Raw genomic sequence first — 21,038 nt, 5'->3', positions numbered from 1 at the left:
TCAACCTTTTCCACCTCCAGATTTCTACCAGCGACACATTTTACCCTACAGAACGCAGCCAGCACCATGGGCCGGTGCTGGCACACATCAAACCATGGAATAGCCTGGGTTGGAAGAGACCTTCAGAAATGATCTGGTCCAACCCCCAGCCACGAGCAGGGACACGGGGAACAAGCTGGGGATCGCCAGCAGCCGGACTGTACGCCAGGCTCAGAGGACACAGCTGTGCGAACTGCACTAAGGGAAATTAGAGATGCCTCAGAGAACAACTCTGCCGCTTTCATTATGCAAGATAACACAGAACACACAGAAAGCAGCAGGCCCCTCTGTACTGGGGGGGTTTCTATCCCCAGCCACTGACAGCGGGTACGGGCAGCATTAGCTCTGCTCGGGGCTGGGAGCCACATTTATGTGATTCTCCAGAGAAAGGAACGCTCCCAGGAGACCAGCTGCACAAATTGCCACATAAATCTTGCTCACCATCGGTAAGAGAAGCTTATTCAGGGACAGAAAGGAAAGTACGGCTTAACGTAAGCCACTCCGGTGCAAAGCTCGACAGGCATTCAAATCTACAGACAGCGCTTTCACACCCTGAACATCTCAATTTCACCCTAGGAGCCCGTGTTGGCGAGGTATGAGCAGATGGATTTGGATGAGGCTGAGCTGAGCTCGGGGCATTACAGGCACTGCAGCAGAGCCCCAGACACCCAGCCAGCAGGGTCACAATATGTAATATATAGGTGCCAGGCTGCTGGGTGTCCTGCGAGGCTCTGCCCGACCCCCGCCAGAGCACATGGCAACTCCTCCCTGCCCAAAACGCTCCGGCTTCTCTCCAAAAGGAACCGCAGCGCGTGTGGGAAATGGACACAACGAGGCGTCCCCCGGCAGGACGGCTTCAGGACCGCCCCAGCGTACACACAGCCAAAGAGAAACTGCAGCTCTCCAAATGTACACTTGTGGGGTTTTTCCTCAAGTTCTGTCCCAGAACGGGTGCTAAAGGCTGCTGTGAGCACCAAGCAGGATAAACCAGGGCACAGAAGATGAAAGGGGAAAGAATACAGCCCACACAGTCATGACCAAGGCTGTACACAGAGTGCTATATACATAGGGAAGGAGCTCATACTTAAAAACCTCTCATCTTCTGCAAGCAGGTAATAAACCTTGACTCTCTTCCAAGCCAAGATCAATAGCTTGTGATGGAAACTAAATTTTATTTTAATGAAAACTATAATAGCAAACAGCGTGAGAAGTGATGCAGTCAGAAACAAGTCACCTTTCCATAACACAAATATTCTGAGTCACCTTTAAAAACGGCTCAAACAGCGTGTAGTGCTTTAATGCTGTAAGTGCCGCCTGACACACTAGATCCGCGTGTTAAATCTTACCCTTAGCTTCAATACAGGTGATAAACGGCAGCCTTTGGACCCAGCCCATGGACTGGAGGGTGGGCTGATGTCCCCGGCAGGCTGTGGACACGCGGGGCAGCAGCAGCAGCAGCGTGAGCAGGGGGTGCCGTGCACGGCGTGATCGCTCCCCAGCGCGGTAACCACCGGCCAGCGCCCAGCCAGCCCGCCGAGCGCTGCTCAACACTCACAGGGACGGCACCTCAAACTTCCAGCTATCAAAGGACTCCTGATAAGAAGAAATAGGCTTTAAAATTGAAAGGAAGCACAAAGGAGAGGGGGGAAAAAAAAAAAAAAGAGGCACAAGTTACATGAAATGGAAACTACACAAACGTTCATGCTTTCAGTTTCCAAAAGTTAAAGAAGTTACTACGAACTGTGGTCACAGGAGGAACTGCTCCCTCCAGCAGCGCATTTTGTAACCACAATTCGGGGTCACGCTGACTGTGATAAAGCAGCGGCCGCTGCCCCAAGGAGCTCAGCCCAGAGCCCGGCAGGGGACAGCGGTCCTGCCGGGGACATCCCGGCTGCGCCCCACCGGTGACAGAGCCTGGCCCTCCCGCGCCACGGGCACAGGCTCCGCTTCGCCAGTAACACACTCCGCAAAGCCTGGATTCTCCCGCACCACTTTCAGCCCCACGTTTAAAAACCAAAAAGCATACAACGCGCAACTCACGTCCTGTTTTGTAAAGGAGGAGTTTCAACACCCGCCTTCAGCAGATACGACAAATATCTGCCACCCTCCAGCTCTGATCAGCCTGACACAGACCTGAGGAGCGACTTGCCCTCCTCATTACCCGTAAGGCCCAGCCCAGCAAGACTGTCGGCTGGGTCTTATTTGGAGTTGTGCAACTCTGCACAGCCCAGAGCACACGGGCACCTGCCCAGGGCCAGGAGGCTGCCAAAGGAGCACTGAACTGCCAGCATCGCTGCACTCAGGGCTTTCTACTTATTAAACTATCGGGCTGGATCTAAGCAGCTCATGGCCAAAGTTGGGGGAAAGAATGAGAGGAATGAAGGAAGGGGAACGGTGGGAAATTCAGCCGCAGAATCGTGAGTTAGAGATCAAAGGAAGATGACTACTTTAGCAAAAGTGAAGAGACAGATGGATACAAACTGTGGAGCTTCGCAATAGGAGCGTGTGACGCCCTGTATGCTGCCATCAGACATGGCGTATGAGACGCAAAACCTGTTAAATTAAGAGAAGAAATCCAATCTGTTGTGTTGTATATCTGAGTGCTTTATGAGGCCATTACCATGGAATCTGGGTGCTTCACATTCCATTTTAAACAAACACATCTAATAAAGTGAGTCACTCAATAGAAGGCTTAAAAATAGAAAACTTATAATCATCACCACTAGTTTGCATAACTTGCCATTGGCACAGCAGCGTTGTCTAATTCAATCTGCCTTATTCCTTCCAAAAGCTTCTCAGGTAAGGTTTGGGTGACGAGAGCCCCAGGCCAGGCTGAGCCGAGTCTTGCACCGCCTCTGAAGAGCTGAAGTCACTGTCCTCAGCTCCCTCTCATTCTGAATCTGGCTCTTGATCCTTCCTGCAGGACTACTTGAAAGGTGACCAGTGTGGTGCACAGAACAGCGGCAGGACAGGCCACAATTAGGATTCTTCCTGCAGGTAACTTCAGCGGTTGAAGCTGTACCACCCTGAGAGCGACACCGGCAGTTCATGGGTGTGTCAGTGCAGGAAGTGGCCAAAGAACAAGAAAAAGGTGACGTAATTGGAAAATAATCCTACTAGCGCCCTCCTTAGCTAGATCATCTACATCTCTCCTTTGCTCTTAAAAAGGACTGAAGTGGTTAACACTAAGTTCCATAGGATGTCAGACCACACTCACCAAAGGAAGCATCTCAGAAGCAAGTGATTAAAGCTGAAACCAACCCAAACGGGAGGCGCACCCCCGGCAGCCGCCGAGCACCCCCATCCCCAGCTGGCGGGTCTCATCTCCTGGGCTGCCCTGTGCTAACTGCTACCTGACCAGCAACGACGGCAAACAGGAACCAAGCAGGACACGTGGACGGGCAACCCGAGCTTGTTACCCGCCTCGCCAGCCAAAGTCTGGCCACTGACTCACACCTTGTGACTTCCACGCGTAAGGACTGTAAGCCGTATCTAATGGAGCCACACACCGAGAGAGAGTTCCAGTGGGAACAAAATCCTCCGGATCCTCTCCTAAAACCTCCAATGGTTACTTTGGGTTCTTAAACACAAGTTCCAGCACTTTTTAATTAAAGTAATTAGCCAAGGACTACCTCACCGACCAAGCACAGAAACATAATCCACAATGTCCAGACAGCTCAGTGGGTTACAAGTCCCTTTAAGCCACGGACCACATCACAAATGTGTCAGTTCCTGTACGCAGAACTTCAAACCCCGAACCCCGCAGGGCACCCTGCACCGATCAGTGGAACCAGAGCAGCAGTTGCCATATGGGGAAAATCCTTCCCACGCTCCAGTACCGGCAACTTGCTCGGCTATCGCGCCCAAAAGTAGTTGCAGCACTTGTGATGCACAAAAATAAAGGAAAGTCTTCCCACCCAGCATTACATGATGATATCCCAACTGCTTTAAGCTGTATCCTGTAGGGAACAAACTTTTTCGGTTTCTCTTTCCACTATTTGTATTTTTAACCTAACCACTTTTTTCTTCTGTTTCATCGCTCTCCTCAAAAAAAAAAAAAAAAAAAATATATATATATAAAAAAAAATCTTACAGATAACAAGGGGAAAAGGCTGATTTTTAAATCTTTCTTGGGATTTCAGATAGTAAGAATTTTGCTGGAGAAAGCAATATGTTTCTGAGAATGAGGCAATACTTACAGACAGTGACAGCTGTAACCCAGAGAACTAAAAGGAACACAACGAACACTGAGGTCACAAGTGTTCTGAGCTTTCCCACCATACAAACACCATAATATACTTATCAAGTTTTATCATAAATTTATTTTAATTCCCTCCTGTCCTATTGAAAGATTACTTCAAAATCTGCCAACCAAGGAGTGGGAAACCAAGTCTCCAGTCTGATTATTGCCTAATGCAGGGCGATTGCCACACTTTTTTGTTCTCGTGCCAACGTTGTCTTTAGCTTAAGTAGTTCAAATAGTCATTCTCGCTTTCTATATTAGTGGGGGTTAATATCTGCCATAAAACCCGCCACACACACAATACAAACTTGCAAATACTGTAAACCAATTAGTGTAATTAGAGAGAGATGTTCTGGTTAGATATGGTAAATTTATAGCTGTTCACCCTTTTTTCCTGATTTTCTTCATTCCCCTCACAGCTAATGCAGATATTTGATTAGACAGTCCATCGATTCAGCTCGATCCTAATACCGAACTATATCCATGGTTTTCTTCTGCCCCTTAGTCACACACTAGAGGAAAGAGGATTAAAAACCAAGGTGCTTTGCTTATTACAAGACTGGACATAGACCTGCACAGGCAAACAGGCACCTGCTTAAAAATACCTACAAACCAGGTGATTACTTAGGCGTGTCAAGGAAGCAGCCTAGTTTTATACACTGGCATAAAGACTGAGACCTGATTGCACATGCAATCTCATTCCAGAGGAGGTGCATGCATTCAGTATCATTTTGAAAGCACAATCAACGCTTAGTCTGAGAAACACTTTGCTATGCAAAACAAAGGCCAAGTCCAAGACTTTGTACCCAGCCAGCAGAGAAATGACAACCTGGGCTCCAGCAGCATTTTCGGGTGTAACAACCCCTTTGAGACAGACACGTCTGCTCAGGAACCCGGCTCATAGAAAGCTATTTAGGGATATGGAATGTTTCTAAAAGCAAAACCCATGAGTTTAACGTAATAACAATAAAAATTGCTCTCTAAAATGATGCTTTTTGGAAGAAATGGGCTCCATCCACACCAGCAAGAGCTGTGTGAGGGCTGCAGCGGAGCCGCAGGGCCGGTGCTGAGGACGCAGCCCCATGGTCTCTGCTCCACATCATCCACTGCTGGCAGCTCCAGGTCTGCGCCCGCAGCACCAGGAAGAAGCAGCAGCACACACGGGGACTTCCCTCTTTAAACCGCCATCGTCCCACTTTTGCCTGATCTGCTTCAGATTTTTTTTTTTCCACCCCCCGCCTCTAATTTTTTTGTTTCACATTGATTTCCCTTTTTACCCAGCACTCAGCTTCTCTGTGGTCGGTCCCGGGTACAGGCAGAGCGCCCTGTCCCACACACCCCGAGCTCACCTCCAAGATATTTACGTGGGAAAGTAGAAAGTAACAACTGCAAACTGACTGTGGAAAAAGCACATTTCTTCTAAATATTTCCTAAAGCTTGCAGAGATTGTGCAAAGACAAAGCAGGTGGCAGAAAGGAACCTGTGTGAGCTTTCATTTGGAAAGCTAGTTTGCATTAATGGCCTTTGAACATACCACATCCATCCAGCTTCTCAAACTTCTATTAGTGACAGATTACCAGGTAGAAATGGATCTCTAGAGAAAATATTACACTACATAATAAGGGCCTGGCTCACAAAGTTATTATTACTGTGCTTCTGCGCATGCATATTTGCGCACACACATAATTAAGCAAAACAAAGTGTATATCTGTATATACACGACCAAATAACATTATAAATTAGCTATAAGGTGTGTGTAAAATTTTTCATGCATATGCATGTCTATTCAAAACTTTCATCCAAAGTTAGACTAAATAAAACTGGTAAATGGCTAACATTAATATTATTCTACTTATTGCTGTTATAGAAGAGCCAGTACTGGATTTTGCCTTAGCTATCAGCCCTTAAAGATCTTGAAATATCAGATGGAGTCTTTACTAGCTAATCGTCAGTCACTGCTCATCACTAAACATTTCTGAGGAACCGTACCTATGAATAAGTAGGGAAAAGGAAAGGTCTGACTAACTTCAATTAAAAATACACCACGCTCCTAACGGCTACATCTGCAAGCTTGCTTCTGCTCCATGGTCAGAAGATGAACTTGCAAAGAGGCTGCAGAGTCTTCAGGCCAACGTCAGTGTAATGACACCTGAGCAAAGCTCTCACACAGGTAAACTCTCAGGTGGAAACCCCATCGTAGCAGAGCTGTCACGGTTCAAAGAGAGCTCAGGACAGAGCAGGCTGCAAACACAGAGAAAGAAACTAGGACACAGAGGGAAGTCTAGCCACTGCCCCAGAACCACCAGAACGCAAACGCAAGAGCCCGTAGCGGTAACAGATTCACATGTCTTCAGCGCTCCATGTCCTCAAAAGAAGGCTGTCCTTGCCACCAGAGCTGCCCCGCACGGAGCTGGCAACGGCGTGAGCCTGGCGCCGCGTCCCTGCGAGCGCCCAGCGCCCCTGCCCCTGCACGGAGCTCCGCACAGCCGCGGCAGGCACGGCTCACGGGCCTCTCAGGGCAGCAGAGACTTCGGGAGGGCGCGGGGAGCGGGGCAGAGCGTGCAACGCCTGCCGAGCGGGCAGGGAGAGCTCCCCGGCAGCGCACGGAGAGGGGCTCGCTGTCGATGCGCCTCTGCTGCCAGCGCACAGAGGAGCCAGTTCAGCAGGTACTAAACCTGGCTGTTTCAAACTCTGGGTCTCCGCACACACGCATTTATATCTTTTCCTGTTAAGGGGCTTACAAACGTTTGCTGAAGTTATTGGGTAGGAGAAATAAGAACTACAAAAAAAGTTTAGGACTGACTTGTTACACAGCTACACTCTCACCCAGAAACGGTCCCAGGAGTATGTTCAATGCAAGTGAGAAACAAGTTTCCATTTTCCAAAGTTCAGCATAACTACAGCCACACTATTCCTCGCCCAGTATTCACATTTTTTAATAACGGGAGACACTGTATTCTGCCAGCTCTATGCAAGAAAGAAATCTAGCGAAAGAGTCCTGCAAAACCCTGTTTGTTATAAAATATACCTATGCATGTTATATAAACATACGTACACGTTACAAAAACATACCTGCATGTTATATAAACATATGCACACATTATATAAACATCCCTGCACATGGGCAAACAGCTGTTCATAAACAGAGAGGCACCAGCGCCGCGTCCCAGGCTATCGGGAAACTCAGAGAGCTCAGCCCCTGAGCAGGGTGACACCAGCACGCACAAACGGGACCTGGCTTCCACAACCAGCCACGCTCTCCATTGCTGCGGTCGCTCTTGCCACCTAAAAGCTTAAGTAAAACAGAGGGGAGGGGGCTGGCGGTGTAAGCCCCTGCTGTACCTTGCCAAAGTGAGGTCTGGAGAAGAAGAGGGGCGGTAGCGATGCGTTTGCTACAGGTTTATGCTGAGGGCGGTTTGGGAGTTTCCAGCCGCGGCTCCCACACGCCTGCCCGGCACAGCCCGCAGCCCGGGGCCCCGGCCGCCCCCCCGCCGGGCCGAGGTGCGAAGCCCCGGCAGCCGCCTCCCTTCCCCCCGGCACCCACCGCCACTCACTGCGGAGCCCGCCGAGCCGCGTCCCTCCGCGCTGCAGCCGGCCGGCTGGAGGAGAAGGCGGCGGGCGGCGCGGGGCGGCCGGCTCCTCTGCCCGCGGCGCGGCACGGCACGCCTCGCTTCGCCTCCGGCAGCTCGCCAGCCCCCCCCGCGCTCCGCCTCAACCGCCGGCGGCGCCTCCCCGCCCTGCCCTCCGCCCCAGGCCGCGGCCGGGCCCAAGGGCGGGCGAGTTCTCAGGCAGCGAACGCCGCGCTAGGCCCCGCCGGGCCTGCTCCGCCCGGCGCTCAGCGCAGCGGCCCCCGCGCCCCGCTCCCTGTTTAGGGGCGTCGCGGCCCTTCCCGGCCCCTCCTCCGGCCCGCTCAGCCCGAGCCGGCTCCTTCTGGGCCACGGGGAGGCTTTCTCTTTGCAAGGAAATGGGTGACACAGGGAACTGTTGAGAGAGTCCAGCGCAGCCACGAAGATGCTGGAGGGAGTGGAGCATCTCCCGTGTGAGGAAAGGCTGAGGAGCTGGGGCTCTGGAGCTGGAGAAGAGGAGACTGAGGGGTCACCTCATTAATGTTTATAAATATATAAAGGGGGAGTGTCAGGAGGATGGAGCCAGGCTCTTCTGGGTGACAACCAGTGATAGGACAAGGGGCAATGGGTGCAAACTGGAACACAGGCAGTTCCACTTAAATATGAGAAGAAACTTCTTCCCGGTGAGGGTGCCAGAGCCTGGCCCAGGCTGCCCAGGGAGGCTGTGGAGTCTCCTTCTCTGCAGACGTTCCAACCCGCCTGGACACCTTCCTGTGTAACCTCATCGGGGTGTTCCTGCTCCGGCGGGGGATTGGGCTGGATGAGCTCTCGAGGTCCCTTCCAGTCCCTGACATGCTGGGATTCTGTGTGATTGCATTATATTAATGGCCATTTATCTGCCACAGATCATTGCCTGGTGGGTTAAAGTGCGGTCTGGTGGATGGAAGAGGTTTCCAATACATCTCTTGATCTGTAGTAGAGCTGCAATATTCATAACTTGGATGAGACACAGAGGAAATCCCAAACCAGAAAAATGCTAAATCTGAGGAGCCACCTTTGAAAAAAAATACGCAGCGCATAATGGATGTATAGAAATTCGCATCTTTTTCAGTTGTCGGCTCCGGTATGGCGTGAAGCTGGTTGAGAAACAACATCTCCATGACTTGATACATCTGCCAGCTCTCTTATTTCAACAGAAACTTGTTATGAAGCCCCACTGAGCTCCTGGTTTCTACCAGATTTGGCAGCAGCACAATTCAGCAGTTAATCCAGGTCTCAGACCAGGAGCCAGGCTTTCCAGCTACAGGCAGGCTGCACAACCACCTGCTGGCCCATGGCCTTTGTCACGTTGTTAAGTTTATGTAGACCTGTGAGAAGCAGGCAGGTGGACTCGATGATCCTTATGGGTCCCTTCCAACTTGAGATATTCCGTGATTCCATGATTCAGCCGCCCTGGGACACAGCTAAAGGAGCCCAACGCAGGGTGACACTGTCACGGAGAGGAAACTCACAGCACAAGTGCTGGGACAGGGTGGATCTCACTTCAGTTCTGCAGCACATGGTACGCAGGGTTGTTTATTGAAGGCTTCCTGAACTGAAAGCTTTCCAATTCTTTACCTCTCCAAACCAGCAGATTTCCGATCTTGAACTTCCCTAAGCACTTGCCATATATGGCTTATAAGTGAGCTGCTGACTGGGTGATACCCTGAGACATTTTGTATATCCTCATTCTTCTTACTACTTTCTGTTCTGTGACACCAATGACAAGACTTGGAAGAGCTGCTGCCAAGAGCTGTGGTCTGTGATGGTCCTTTGTTTCTCGTCCTGGTTCCCAGGCTCCTGGGGACACAGCTGACAAATGTGGCTGTTTTGGGGGAAATCATCTGGAGATTCCTGGCTGTTGCTTCTTTTGCAGTGAGAAGGACAAACACACATCACTAATAAGCCAGGATCTTCCTCCAAAACTTGTCGCTGAACTTTTGGGTGTGCTTTTCCCTGCAAATATACATTTTTAGTGCACTGCAGTCGTGGTTCCACAAGTGTTTGGGATTTCCTTTTCCATGCTGGACCAAAACACGAGCTGATATGGTGAGTATTTACACCCATAAACCCCTCGTGAGTCTGTCTTTGCCCCTGCGCTCTGTCGGCGGGTGTCACACATGCAGGGCCCTGCACCCTGTGCCCTGTCCCCGTCCCTGCTTTCCAGGCACACGGGGATGGGCTGTGTCTAACCGAGCTTCCTGGCTGGCTCCCAGAAACTGCTTTTATTGCTGTTCCTCCACGCTCACTGCTTAGCTAACATGCTTTACAGGCGGCATGAGACGTGTTTGCTGTCAGGCACAGAAAAACAACCTGCGGCTGCCATGAAGGATGGGGCACATCTCCCTCCCACCACGTCCTGCAGGCACCTCTGGTGCCCCGCAGCCACTAAATGTCACCGCAGGTCCCATCTGAGGAGCCTGTAGCAACATAATCCCTCCCTCTTGGGTCAGATATAACCAGACGAGCTAAATTGGAAGCCGCAATAGCAATGGATGGCTATCAGCTCTCGAGGTGGCATTTAAAGTCAGTAAACAACTGCCAGGGTTGGATTTCACAAGTTTTGCAAAGTAAGTGATATTCAGGGCACCGATGCTGGAAGCAGTTTTCGTCCCACACACACGGTAGTGCTCTTGGAAGGAAACCAGATTTTGAGGGGCAGCTGGAATTAGTACCCTCCAGAGGTATTCAGGTTTAGAGTCCATGGGAATACCTCAGCTGAACAGAAAGAACTGAAAATGAAAGGAAAAACCCCCAAAAGTGGATTCATTGTTGCTTTTTTTTTTTTGGGGGGGGGGGTGCGGGTACGATTTTGGTTGTTTGGTTTGGTTTGGGGGTTTTTTTGAGTGAGAAAGGAAGAATGATACTTGGCCTATGACAAAAGGCTGTAAATGCAACTTGTGGTGAATAATTTCAGCATGATGCAACACACACAAGTTCCGGAGGTGAACACCCACCCCATATATGTGCATTAACATGGCACTAAATGTTGCTGTCTCATCTGTTCTTCCACCCCCCAAGGTTGTTGTCTCTGTAGATATGGCTGCGTTGTCAGTGTCAATTTTTGATAATTTTTGGTTGATTCAAAACACAGCAGTGTATGAGTGTAAAATGTCTACACCCAGTTTCCAAGCCAACATATTCTGTACTCCAGCACCTCTGTGTTTCATAAACTATTCCAAACCAGCAAACTCTTAATGGGAGTAGCAAGCGAGCACCTGTACTGCTCTTCTCATGAAGGGGAAATCCAAGAATGGGTGAAAACTTTTACAAGGATCACATTTACCCAGCAATCTCCCTCTCCAGGAGAGGTTCCCCACACGTTCATGGTGCAGGTACTGACAAACGAGGGACGGGCTGTTCTCTCCTCCCTTCATCAGGCTTCTTTTCAACTACAGCTGTCTTTTTATCTCAGTTAATTTTCAACCGTGATTCTATCTTAGTTACTGGTTGGTAAAGATTGGTCTTCATACGTTTGAATAGTGAAAGATTTTTACAAGGTTAAGCAAAAAAATGAGATGCCTTAAAGTACCACAAAATTCATCCCTCTTGAGTCTGTTCTTTATTTAAAGTCTAGATGACAATCTTACCTCCCAAGTCTCTGTGCGTGTGGCTTGGTCCCTGGGACACCTGCCAAGACAAGAATTCTAGATGCCCGAAATCATGTGCTCAGCAGGTGTAAATTGTGTTTAGGGAGAGTTCACCTTTTCTCCTTAACACCAGAGGCAGCTTCTCTTCATTAGCAAGGGAAGATCAAGAAAAAGATTATCATGGTTTCCTGACTGCATGCCAAAGTTATGTATCATAAGAAGAAAATCTGTTCATACGTTCACAAATATGTTTTCTCCTAATCTGTCTTCAGGAAAACGCCTTTGTGAGGAGCAAGGGTTAATAATAATCACACAAGAGTTGAAATGAAGTGACAGAAACAGAAGCAGAATTTCTCTACTGAGATTTTTTCAAGCAGATTCATGGTAAGTCCTCCCACTGGAAATTAAAAGTACTTAGTCAGGGCTGTGATTAAACATTTGAAAGTGTTCCTGTCTCTGGCTGCTGCTATCAGGTATCATTTGGAAATACAACTGTGTTGCTTCATATCAGATACTCAATTTACCAACCAAAGCAGGGCTGGATGGCCGGTGCTTGAACATTTTCCCCCCGCACTGCAACAGGTAAAAACAGCCACTGTGTTTGTGTGTCTGAAAAGAGAAAGTGGCTGATTTTTCTATTAAAACTGAAGTAATATGTTATTGTCATCATTATGTCTTATTGTTTGCAGTTATATAAAGACAACACATCAGGGCTGAGTCACAGAAACAAATGCAAAAATTGCAGTTTTAAAAGAATAAGGTCACAGGTCACATAATTTGTTGCAGAACAAACACAATAATTAATTGGCCTCTCCCTGCAATGGCAGCACAGGCAGCTGAACTAGAGGAGAGCCAGGCCATGGAAAGAAGTGATGTGCAGGAGTATCTGTATTTTTCTGGGGCAAAGAGCTGAGCTATAGAGAACAGGAATTTCACTGGCAGAGAGGGAGAAAAGAAAGACAATATCTTTTTGAAAGCAAGACTGCTTGGACTATCTAAGTGTATTTATTTTATGTTGTTTAAAGATTTTTTGTTGTGGTAAAAAGAATCTTCTAAATTTATTTTCTCCTTATGTGTGCCGGAGAGAGATTGTATTCAGAAAATGAAATGGAAAAGGCTTTTTGGAATTAGTGCTATATTATTTTTTTCTCTTAGACAATGACAGACCAAAATCTGCCCCAGTGGATTTACACATCTGCTTTGTATCCAAATGTTTTTTCCATTTGATTGATGAGGCAAAAATATTAGAAAACCTGCTCAAAGGCTTAGACAAACACTTGGAAAGCCCCAGACTAATATTCCAGTATGTAATGAGGAAATAGGGGATCTGAGTCACTCGTTCTCTTCCAGTGTCTCTTTCACTGGCACCGCTTGCCTGATGGCTTTTGTTTGTGACCATTTGAATAGTATCTGGGACCTTTCCAGGGTGTCCACAGGCTTATAACTTATGCAGATCACTCGCAACATAATCAATGGTTGTGCTGGGAAAAGTTATTTTGAATAACCACATCTATCACTGTCAGTTTGGGTTTGGTGACCTTTTGTAATCCAGAGCTGTTCAGTTGAAAACGACGGGATATGGGAAAATCCGTAAGTGTCCCCTTTGCTGGTACCTGGGACAAATCGGCGTTCCGGGGTGTGAAGGACTCCCCTCGGTGTCTGGAGCCCGTGGATCGGACACCACGCTTCAGCTTCCTCTTACCACGACTTTTGACCACGCCAGCCACCCTGTGGCTTCCCCAGAATGTAAGATTATCCCTTTTCATCTACAGAAATATTTTTCCCTGCAGATTTAAATAATTAATTGGGACGTGCCTAGTGGGTCTTGAGATAAACTTAAAAGAGGCAGCAGATATGTGACCAAGTGACCTTTTGCTGTCCTGCTCGTCCCTGCGCTCTCCCTGTGCTCAGAGGGACGCTGTCAAAATTGCTAGGCCTTAAAACTTTAACCCGCACTGACAAGTTGTTCTACATTATAAGTCTTACCTAAAAGACCACCACGATTGTTTTGTTTGTTTTATTTCGACAGCCTTTGCTGAAGGCTCCGCAATATGTATTCATTTGTCCTTTTGGGTAGGTGGATATTTTTAAAAGCCTGGCTTATTCCGTGACCTGTTAAAATCGAGTTGATGTGTGTGCACTCCACTCAGCGCAGAGCTCACCAGGAACAGTACAAATTTTCTGCACCCTGGAAACAGAGACAGGAGCGTGACTTGGAAGCCTTTGCTGAAGAGGCTTTTAGAAGCCATTTTGAAAGGCCTGCAGTTATCCCTCATTATTTTGGGGCGCAGGAAGAAGCCTTGACTAGACTTTTCTGGTAATATTCACTATTAGGTATGTGTTGGTAAAACATGATGACCAGGCAGCTGGTTCTTACCAAGAGGCTTTGGTATATTTCAGGTGGATCTGAATTGCTCTTCAGGCATTATTTCTAACAAAAACACCACTTAATACAGCTCCACGTGGAGAGGTGAATTGGCGCAAACGGTACAAATATATTTGTAGCATCACACTTTCCTTTTTTATGTACCGATGCAGGGATTGATGCGACACCGGTTTTAAAGCGGGTGCAATCACATCGCGTGACACGGGAACGTGTGGTCACACCGGCTGGCCAGGGGGGAATGACAGGGGCTGGGAGAGTAAAAGGAGCAGGGGAAACTTGTTGGTCAACCCTTTACCTCAGCCTGGCTAACTCTCAGATATATTAAAATAATGAATTAGAGTCTTCTCCATATGAATATTTTTTGCCTAACTGCTTTGGGATTTCTGGTCCAGTGCTTCTCTGGGAAAACAGTCTTTAAAGGCTGACAGATCCAACTGTAAGTAACTGTCCGAATAAGAGTTCTTACTTCAAGTATCTACTGTGTTACTTTCTGTCAGTGGAAGTTCTGAAGTAGCAATTAAGGGCAGGGGAAAGGGAACTCTGGCATTGTTACTGAATGGCATTGTTACTGGCCTGGGGACTGGGAAATACTGTCACCTGGTGTCCCCCTGACTGGTGAGCAAACCGCAGTCTTGACTTTCTTTCCAGATTCACCAAGAACGCAAGTTTTGCTCAGCTTCTGCTTTACGCGTGCAGAAAAAATTCCCCCTCTCAATGAACTGAACGGACATCGAAGTCTTGATGTTGCTTTTCCTTGGACTCTTTGGCTCTCGCATGGCCATTCTTGGGAGCGTGCCCAAGACAAACGAAATGTCAAGCCTGTATGCAATTTATATTAGAGCACGGCATCATTACATCACATTGCAAGCGAAGGTGTTCTATTGATATCACCACACAATGTGACGTTGTACCGAAATGTCAGGATCCATTAGTAGATCCTGTGAGCCCCTAAGCCCGTAACTTGTGGCCTCCTCTGGCAAAGTCCTAACGGTATGGAAAAGAAGCAAAGATACACCTTTTGTGGCTTGGTCTGAAAGTTTTTAAATTGAAAGGATGATGTGTGTATTATACAATTTTCTAGGGGTTTTTTATCCATTAGAGGATACCTGTATACAGACATTGCTGACTTTCTAAAAACCTTTTTTTTCCCCTGGAAATAATGACTTGAAAGTATTGACTATGGACATGGAATTGAAGAAAGGAGAAAAAAAGAATAATTTTAAGAACTCTGAGGAAGGAGTTGTCAAGACAAGGCTGTTGAGCACGCATTGGTGGTTCAGTGGTAGAATTCTCGCCTGCCACGCGGGAGGCCCGGGTTCGATTCCCGGCCAATGCAGTTTGTTTTTCGGGGTGGAAAAACGGCCACGTTTCGAGGCCCGAGCGCTTACAGCGCCCTTTTATTTTCTCCGCGGGGTTTCCGAGCGATAACAAACGGCGCCGTTGGGGCGAAGGCATGTCGTGCCGGCGGCCCGGCGCGCTGCGGCGGCGGCTTGTCTTCCTGTTAAACGGAAGGGGAATATTTAGGAAAAAAAAAAAAAAGCAATAGAAACAAAAAACGAAGCGCCGATGGAGATGCCGGGGATTGAACCCGGGACCTCACACATGCGAAGCGCGCGCTCTACCACTGAGCTACATCCCCGGCTGCTCAAATTTCGCGCCGGGCGCTATCAGAGGGCGGGCCGGGCCGCGGCCCCCGCCGTGCGGCGTGGGAAGTGCCGGTGTCCCCGCCGCCGGTGTCCCCGCCGCCGGTGTCCCCGCCGCCGGTGTCCCCGCCGCCGGTGTCCCCGCCGCCGGTGTCCCCGCCGCCCCCGCCCCGCGTGTGGGCCGGGAACGGGGCATCGCCACCCCAGCCGCGCCCCGCGGCGAGCGGCGCCGGGCCCGGGAGCAGCACAAGCCCCGTCTGCGGTGGAGCGGGGCTGTGCGCGGGGAAAAGCCCCGTCCCTCACAGATCTCCTCCTCTCTCTGCACCCCGGTGCCCGCAGCAGCTCCTCGGTGCCCGGACCGCAAAGCCGCCGCGGAACCCCCAGCCCGTTCGGTGGGAGCCCGCAGCGCACACCGGGAGGGGGGAAGAGCCCGGGACATGCTTGAAGCCCCGTCTGCTTCTGTGCGTCTTCCTTAATCTCAGGTTTTCCCAACAAATCTGAATTTCTAAATTGTCAAGTGAGAAATGACTTCCTATGACATAAAATGCACCTCTTCTAGGCTATTTTTCCTATCTAAATATGGATTGGTCAGGTTTAGAGCCCTGATACTAAAAGAAAAATAACCCAGCCAGGTCCTTTTGGTGGCATATTCCCTGCAAAACCAGCAATTTCCATCAGCTTTAGTAGGGACTACCCGGTCCCGCTCTTCATTCAGCTTTGTTTTCAGAATCTAAGTACCATCTCCAGGGTATGTGCTATTTTTCGCGGCTATTTTTCGGATGCACAATGTGCATCTACACTATAGCACATCATGCTGTAGTGTGTTTAATTTTTACTTTTACAGGAAGCTGCTGGAAGCAGCCGTGCACATTGCAAAGGGCCTGAGATGTGGAGGACCCTTCACCACCAAACGCGGTTCCTCCAGCTCACCTCATTTTGACATTAGTAACCTCTGCGACTCACATTTTTCTATCCTGTCAGAAAGCAGCATTTAACAGAACGACCTTCTTCAAAACAGGTCCTAAGAAGCAGCTTTCTAAGAGTTACTGAATTTGATTTTCATAATTAACATACAAACTATTGATGTGTCTGTTAGCACAGAGGAAGAGCAGTGGCTGCTAACAAGGCTGAGCCAAAGGTGCAGAGCAGGTTAATGCCAACCACTGCAATAAAAACACAAAGCAATTTCAAACCTTCTCTTCAGGTTTTTCTCCTCTTGTTTACCTTTCTGTAGACTTCAGAATAGCAGAAAATGAATAATACAGATATTACTATGCCTTTATGGATTTCTCAGCTTTGATGGACAGTCAGTCCAATTGTGAAACTTCTCATTCGGGAGGTGGATCAGAGCAGAGCACATTGAAGCTGCTGAGAAGAGCAGCTACATAACCAAAGTATATCAGCAAGTATTTAATTACTGCCCCTGTGGAACCAACACGAGAGCGTATGTGCTGCCTATATTAAAGTGAAACAACGCTTCTATTGCAGCTAGATCTAAATATCCTCCGGACCATCACCTACCAAACACAGAATAAATTGAATTATTCAGGCAAGACTCAACATGTGGATGCTACGGGAGGAATGAAGATGCCTTACACTGAGCTGTAAAGTAAAACAAAATGACCCATAGATGGCTATAAATCTACTCGATGGTAAGTCCAAGCCTACCAGTGCTGCGTGTTCTCAAAACTCCAGGAGGCAGGAATGGAACGATGCAGCTCCCGGCGCTGCCACGTGCACATCTCCCCATCCTGTCGCCCACAGCTGGTCCTGTCCAGATGTCTGGGGCAGCCCCTGGTTCCAGGAATCCCTGGCCCATGGGGTGCCCAGCAGTTTGCAGTGCTGCCGGCTGCCAGGGCACAAGCCCCACATTCAGCCGCTCTCACAGGACAACATTCACGTCTTTGTGTTTGGGTTTCTGTGCTGACAGCAAGGAAAAACAATGTCACTCTGTTATCTGGCAGCTCCTCCGCATTCCTTGGGGGGATTAACTCCTTCCTGGTACCCGCAAACCTTTCGGGGAGCCCTTCCTTGGCCCTGGGGACAGGGTTTGCATTGCATCTGCTCAATTTTTTGCATTTTCCATCCATTCTTGTGAGACACGTGCTTAAATTTACCCTGTATTTTCCACAGCCATTTTCTCCACGCTGATGGATTTCTGTAGTCCAGCCTGAAGAGAGTTCCATTTCAAAGTTTCCCGATCACAGCCTGCACGGGAACGAGCACAATAAATTCTAATGCGACAGACAGGCCTCACTGTGTTGCTTTCTGAGACAGTTTCCTATCTCTGCACTTGTTCCCAGGATTAAACGTTTGCACTCAAAATTCCTTCTTAAAATAAACGCACTCATTCAATGAAATACAGAGGCACAGCACAGCAGTGTAAAACAAACGTAGGAAGCGTGTTCGTTTCATTGCTCCGGCTCAGCCGCACACACTCATTGCCTTGTGCAATCCCATCTTGTCCATTGGTTTGAGGCATCCAAATGAGTCAGCGCAGAATATTCACGAATCTCTGACATTGTTTATACTTTATTTAGCGTTCCTGTCCTTCAAAAAACATTCCCACTGGAGATTAGGAAAACTGTAAAGTGACAAATTTCAGAGATTATGAACAACATGCTAGCTACTTATTTACGCCACTTACCAAATAATTTTAAATAATAAATGTATTAGGAAAAATAAAGAGGACAAAGTTTTGACTTGCAAAGTTAAACGACTAAAAAAATCAGAAACATTATTTGGCAAACAAATAGTTTTTACCTCCTACCACTAATCAGGGAATATAGTGCCCAGCATAACCATTAGGAAATTCTGCACATGTTAGACTGGGTTGGAATAAAATTACCATCTAAAGTCCTCCAAATACAGCTCTCTTTTTCTCCTGTATTTTTACATCTTTGATTTTACTGAATTAACTCCCTTGTTTGTTCTGGTGAAATGGAGGAATAAAGCAAGTCTTTCGTTAGTTCCCAGTCATGCAAGGAATACTACAGAGTCTGAGTGTTTAGCTGGTGTTTGTTGTTCCCAATGAGAACATCATAAGAACATCCCAAAAATAGAGGTTACGAATCAGCCCATAGTAAAGAATTATGAAAGTTAGAGTTAAAAAGGAGAGAAAAAGGCAGAAAACAGGATTAAACTACTGAACTGGGAGATTCATTAGAGTTGCAGACAGATAAGTAAATTATAGCCCTGCAGAAATTATTTGACCGGCAAATTAATCACCCAATATTACAATGGTTTTCTCAGCCACATTCAGCCCTCGGGAAGCAGGTAGGAGTCTGCACGACTTAATAAAAGGAGCCTCGACTGGTCTTCAGCTTAATCAGAGATGAAAATTAACATCTCAGGATTTGGGGCAAATAGGAGGGTTTTTTGTAAAGCTCAGAAAGACAGAGTCTAGCACAGTTACACAGATTTACACGGATTATAAAGCCGTCCAGCCTGTGGAATGCTCCTGCTTTCTTCACAGGCCTTGGATTCACAGACCTGCCTGTGCAGCCGCGGTAGGAGCTGGTTTGCAAACACACACGGAGCCTCATGAGGACAGATCATTCCACAGGACACTCCGTGTTTGTTTAGAGAATGCCTGATTAAAATATTCTACAAAATATTTTACCCAGTTCTGCAAATGTACACTATTATTATTATTATTTCCTAAAGCACTGACTTATTCTCTAAACCTTATTCCACATTTGCAGTTCTCGCTCTGTCCCCAGCTTGCAGAAACATAATGCACAAGAAATACTTTTTTTTCAGTTTGCTTGCTAAGTATCATATTTTTAAGGTAGAGATATTATGAGCTCTCTCTTGGAACAAATGTTCTTTGCTGTTCCTGGAAAAGCTTTGGATAGATATATTTATATCCCAATTGAAACACTTCACCTTCTAGTGATAAGAATCATACGACATGCTCATTAACCCAGTCTGAACCACAACATCATTACAAATATTAAGGAAGGTCTTTTCTGATTGACTGAAATTACACAACAAGAAGGCAAAGCTCATACTCATCATCTTAATTCAAGCATAACTCTTACTTCAAATTACTACAGAGCATTTCAGTTTCCAGCGCTCCATTTTCTCCAGGGGAATTTCTTGCTTCTCTGTTCTTCCTGTTCGTCAGGTTACATCTGGAATCCAAAACATCAATGTTTTTTTCAGACAAAAGGAAGATGCAAATCTTTTGGAAATAAACAATGTTGAGATATTACAGGATGAGGTGTGAGCCCTTTAAGCTTAGGATAAAATTGTTGTCGTGATTTAACCCCAGCGGGCAGCTCAGCCCCACCCAGCCACTCGCTCACTCCCCCCAGTGGGATGGGGAGAGAATCGGAAGAGTAAAAGCAAGAAAACTCGTGGGTTGAGACAAAGACAGTTTAATGGCTAAAGCAAAAGCTGCACATGCAAGAGAAGCAAAACGAGGAATTAATTCCCCGGTTCCCATGTCAGGTGGGTGTTCACCACCCCAGGGGAGCCGGACTCCATCACCCGTAACGGTGACTCCAGAAGACAAATACCATCGCTCTGAACATCCCCCATTCCTTCTTCTGCCCCCAGGTTTTATCATGGAGCAGGATGCCACATGGTGTGGGATGTCCCTTTGGTCGGTGGGGGTCAGCTGTCCCGGCCGTGTCCCCTCCCAGCTCCTTGTGTCCCCAGCCCTACTCACTGGCAGGGAAGGGTGAGGACCAGAAAAGGCCTTGGTGCTGTGCAAGGGCTGCTCAGCAGTAGTGAAAACATCCCCGTATTGTTTCAGCACAAATCCCAAACATAGCCCCATAGCAGCTACTGTGAAGAAAATTAACTCTGTCCCCACCAAAACCAGCACAAATGTGTCCAACCAAATGGACCTGGAGATCCTGGAGATGTGGCCTCTTATTAACAAGTGCTTTTTTGTACTTAATAATAATTTTTCATCATTGCGGATTACAACAGCCAACAATTTCTTCTGTGTATAATGCTGACTTCTAGGCTTGCTAAAAGGCTTGATTTCTGCATGGACAAAACCCGTCAAACTGAGTGAGGGATCTCTGTCCCACATCCCTTTGGTCTCTTCTTTCCTCCTGCTGGCTGGAGGCAAGTGGCCTCAAGTGGGGCTGAAGAACCATGGAACTGGTGTTTGTCCTCGGCATTCTGGACACTTCCCGTTGCACAGCTCTAATTTCGTGCCATCAGCAGTTCAGTGGCCACAGTTTGCTTTCCACCCAAACCATACGCTAAATGCGGTGGATGAGGAGCAGGAGAGGGGTTGCCTGTGCCCCCCTCTGCCACCTCTCTGTGCAAGGGAATCTCCAATCCTGGGGGCAGTTTGGGGCCCCTCGTGCCAAGAAAGGCCTCGAGGTGCTGGAGCGGGTTGAGAGAAGGGAACGGGGCTGGTGAGGGGCTGGAGCACAAGGGTGATGGGAGCGGCTGAGGGAGCTGGGGGTTCAGCTGGAGAACAGGAGCTGAGGGGAGACCTTCTGATCTCTGACCTGCCTGAAAGGAGCTTGGAGCCAGGGGGGTCGGGCTCTGCTCCCCAGGAACAAG

The 21,038-nt window shown here is 48.1% G+C and overlaps 1 protein-coding gene and 2 non-coding genes across 5 annotated transcripts in view; 1 reads left to right on the top strand and 2 right to left on the bottom strand.

Moving 5' to 3' along the window:
* Nucleotides 1-7,963, bottom strand: part of GPD2 (glycerol-3-phosphate dehydrogenase 2) — a 54,987-nt gene extending 47,024 nt beyond the window's left edge. The window contains exon 1 of one of the 3 annotated variants that reach the window (XM_065638039.1): nt 7,827-7,963. The gene's annotated coding sequence lies outside the window, so the exon portion shown is untranslated. Of the gene's footprint in view, nt 1-7,624; nt 7,661-7,826 lie in introns of those variants that run through there. The other 2 variants (XM_065638038.1, XM_065638040.1) reach the window with 2 other exon arrangements.
* Nucleotides 7,964-15,128: 7,165 nt separating this feature from the next.
* On the top strand, nt 15,129-15,199 carry TRNAG-GCC (transfer RNA glycine (anticodon GCC)). Its single transcript has one exon. It is a non-coding gene; the product is annotated as a tRNA-Gly (tRNA).
* Nucleotides 15,200-15,430: 231 nt separating this feature from the next.
* On the bottom strand, nt 15,431-15,502 carry TRNAA-CGC (transfer RNA alanine (anticodon CGC)). Its single transcript has one exon. It is a non-coding gene; the product is annotated as a tRNA-Ala (tRNA).
* Between the last annotated feature and the right edge of the window lie 5,536 nt (nt 15,503-21,038).

The sequence above is a fragment of the Caloenas nicobarica genome, chromosome 6, assembly GCF_036013445.1.
Source record: "Caloenas nicobarica isolate bCalNic1 chromosome 6, bCalNic1.hap1, whole genome shotgun sequence".
In the NCBI taxonomy this organism is placed as follows: domain Eukaryota; kingdom Metazoa; phylum Chordata; class Aves; order Columbiformes; family Columbidae; genus Caloenas; species Caloenas nicobarica.
The sequence above is the reverse complement of the archived record's forward strand: the minus strand, read 5'-3'. Positions and strand labels throughout refer to the sequence as shown.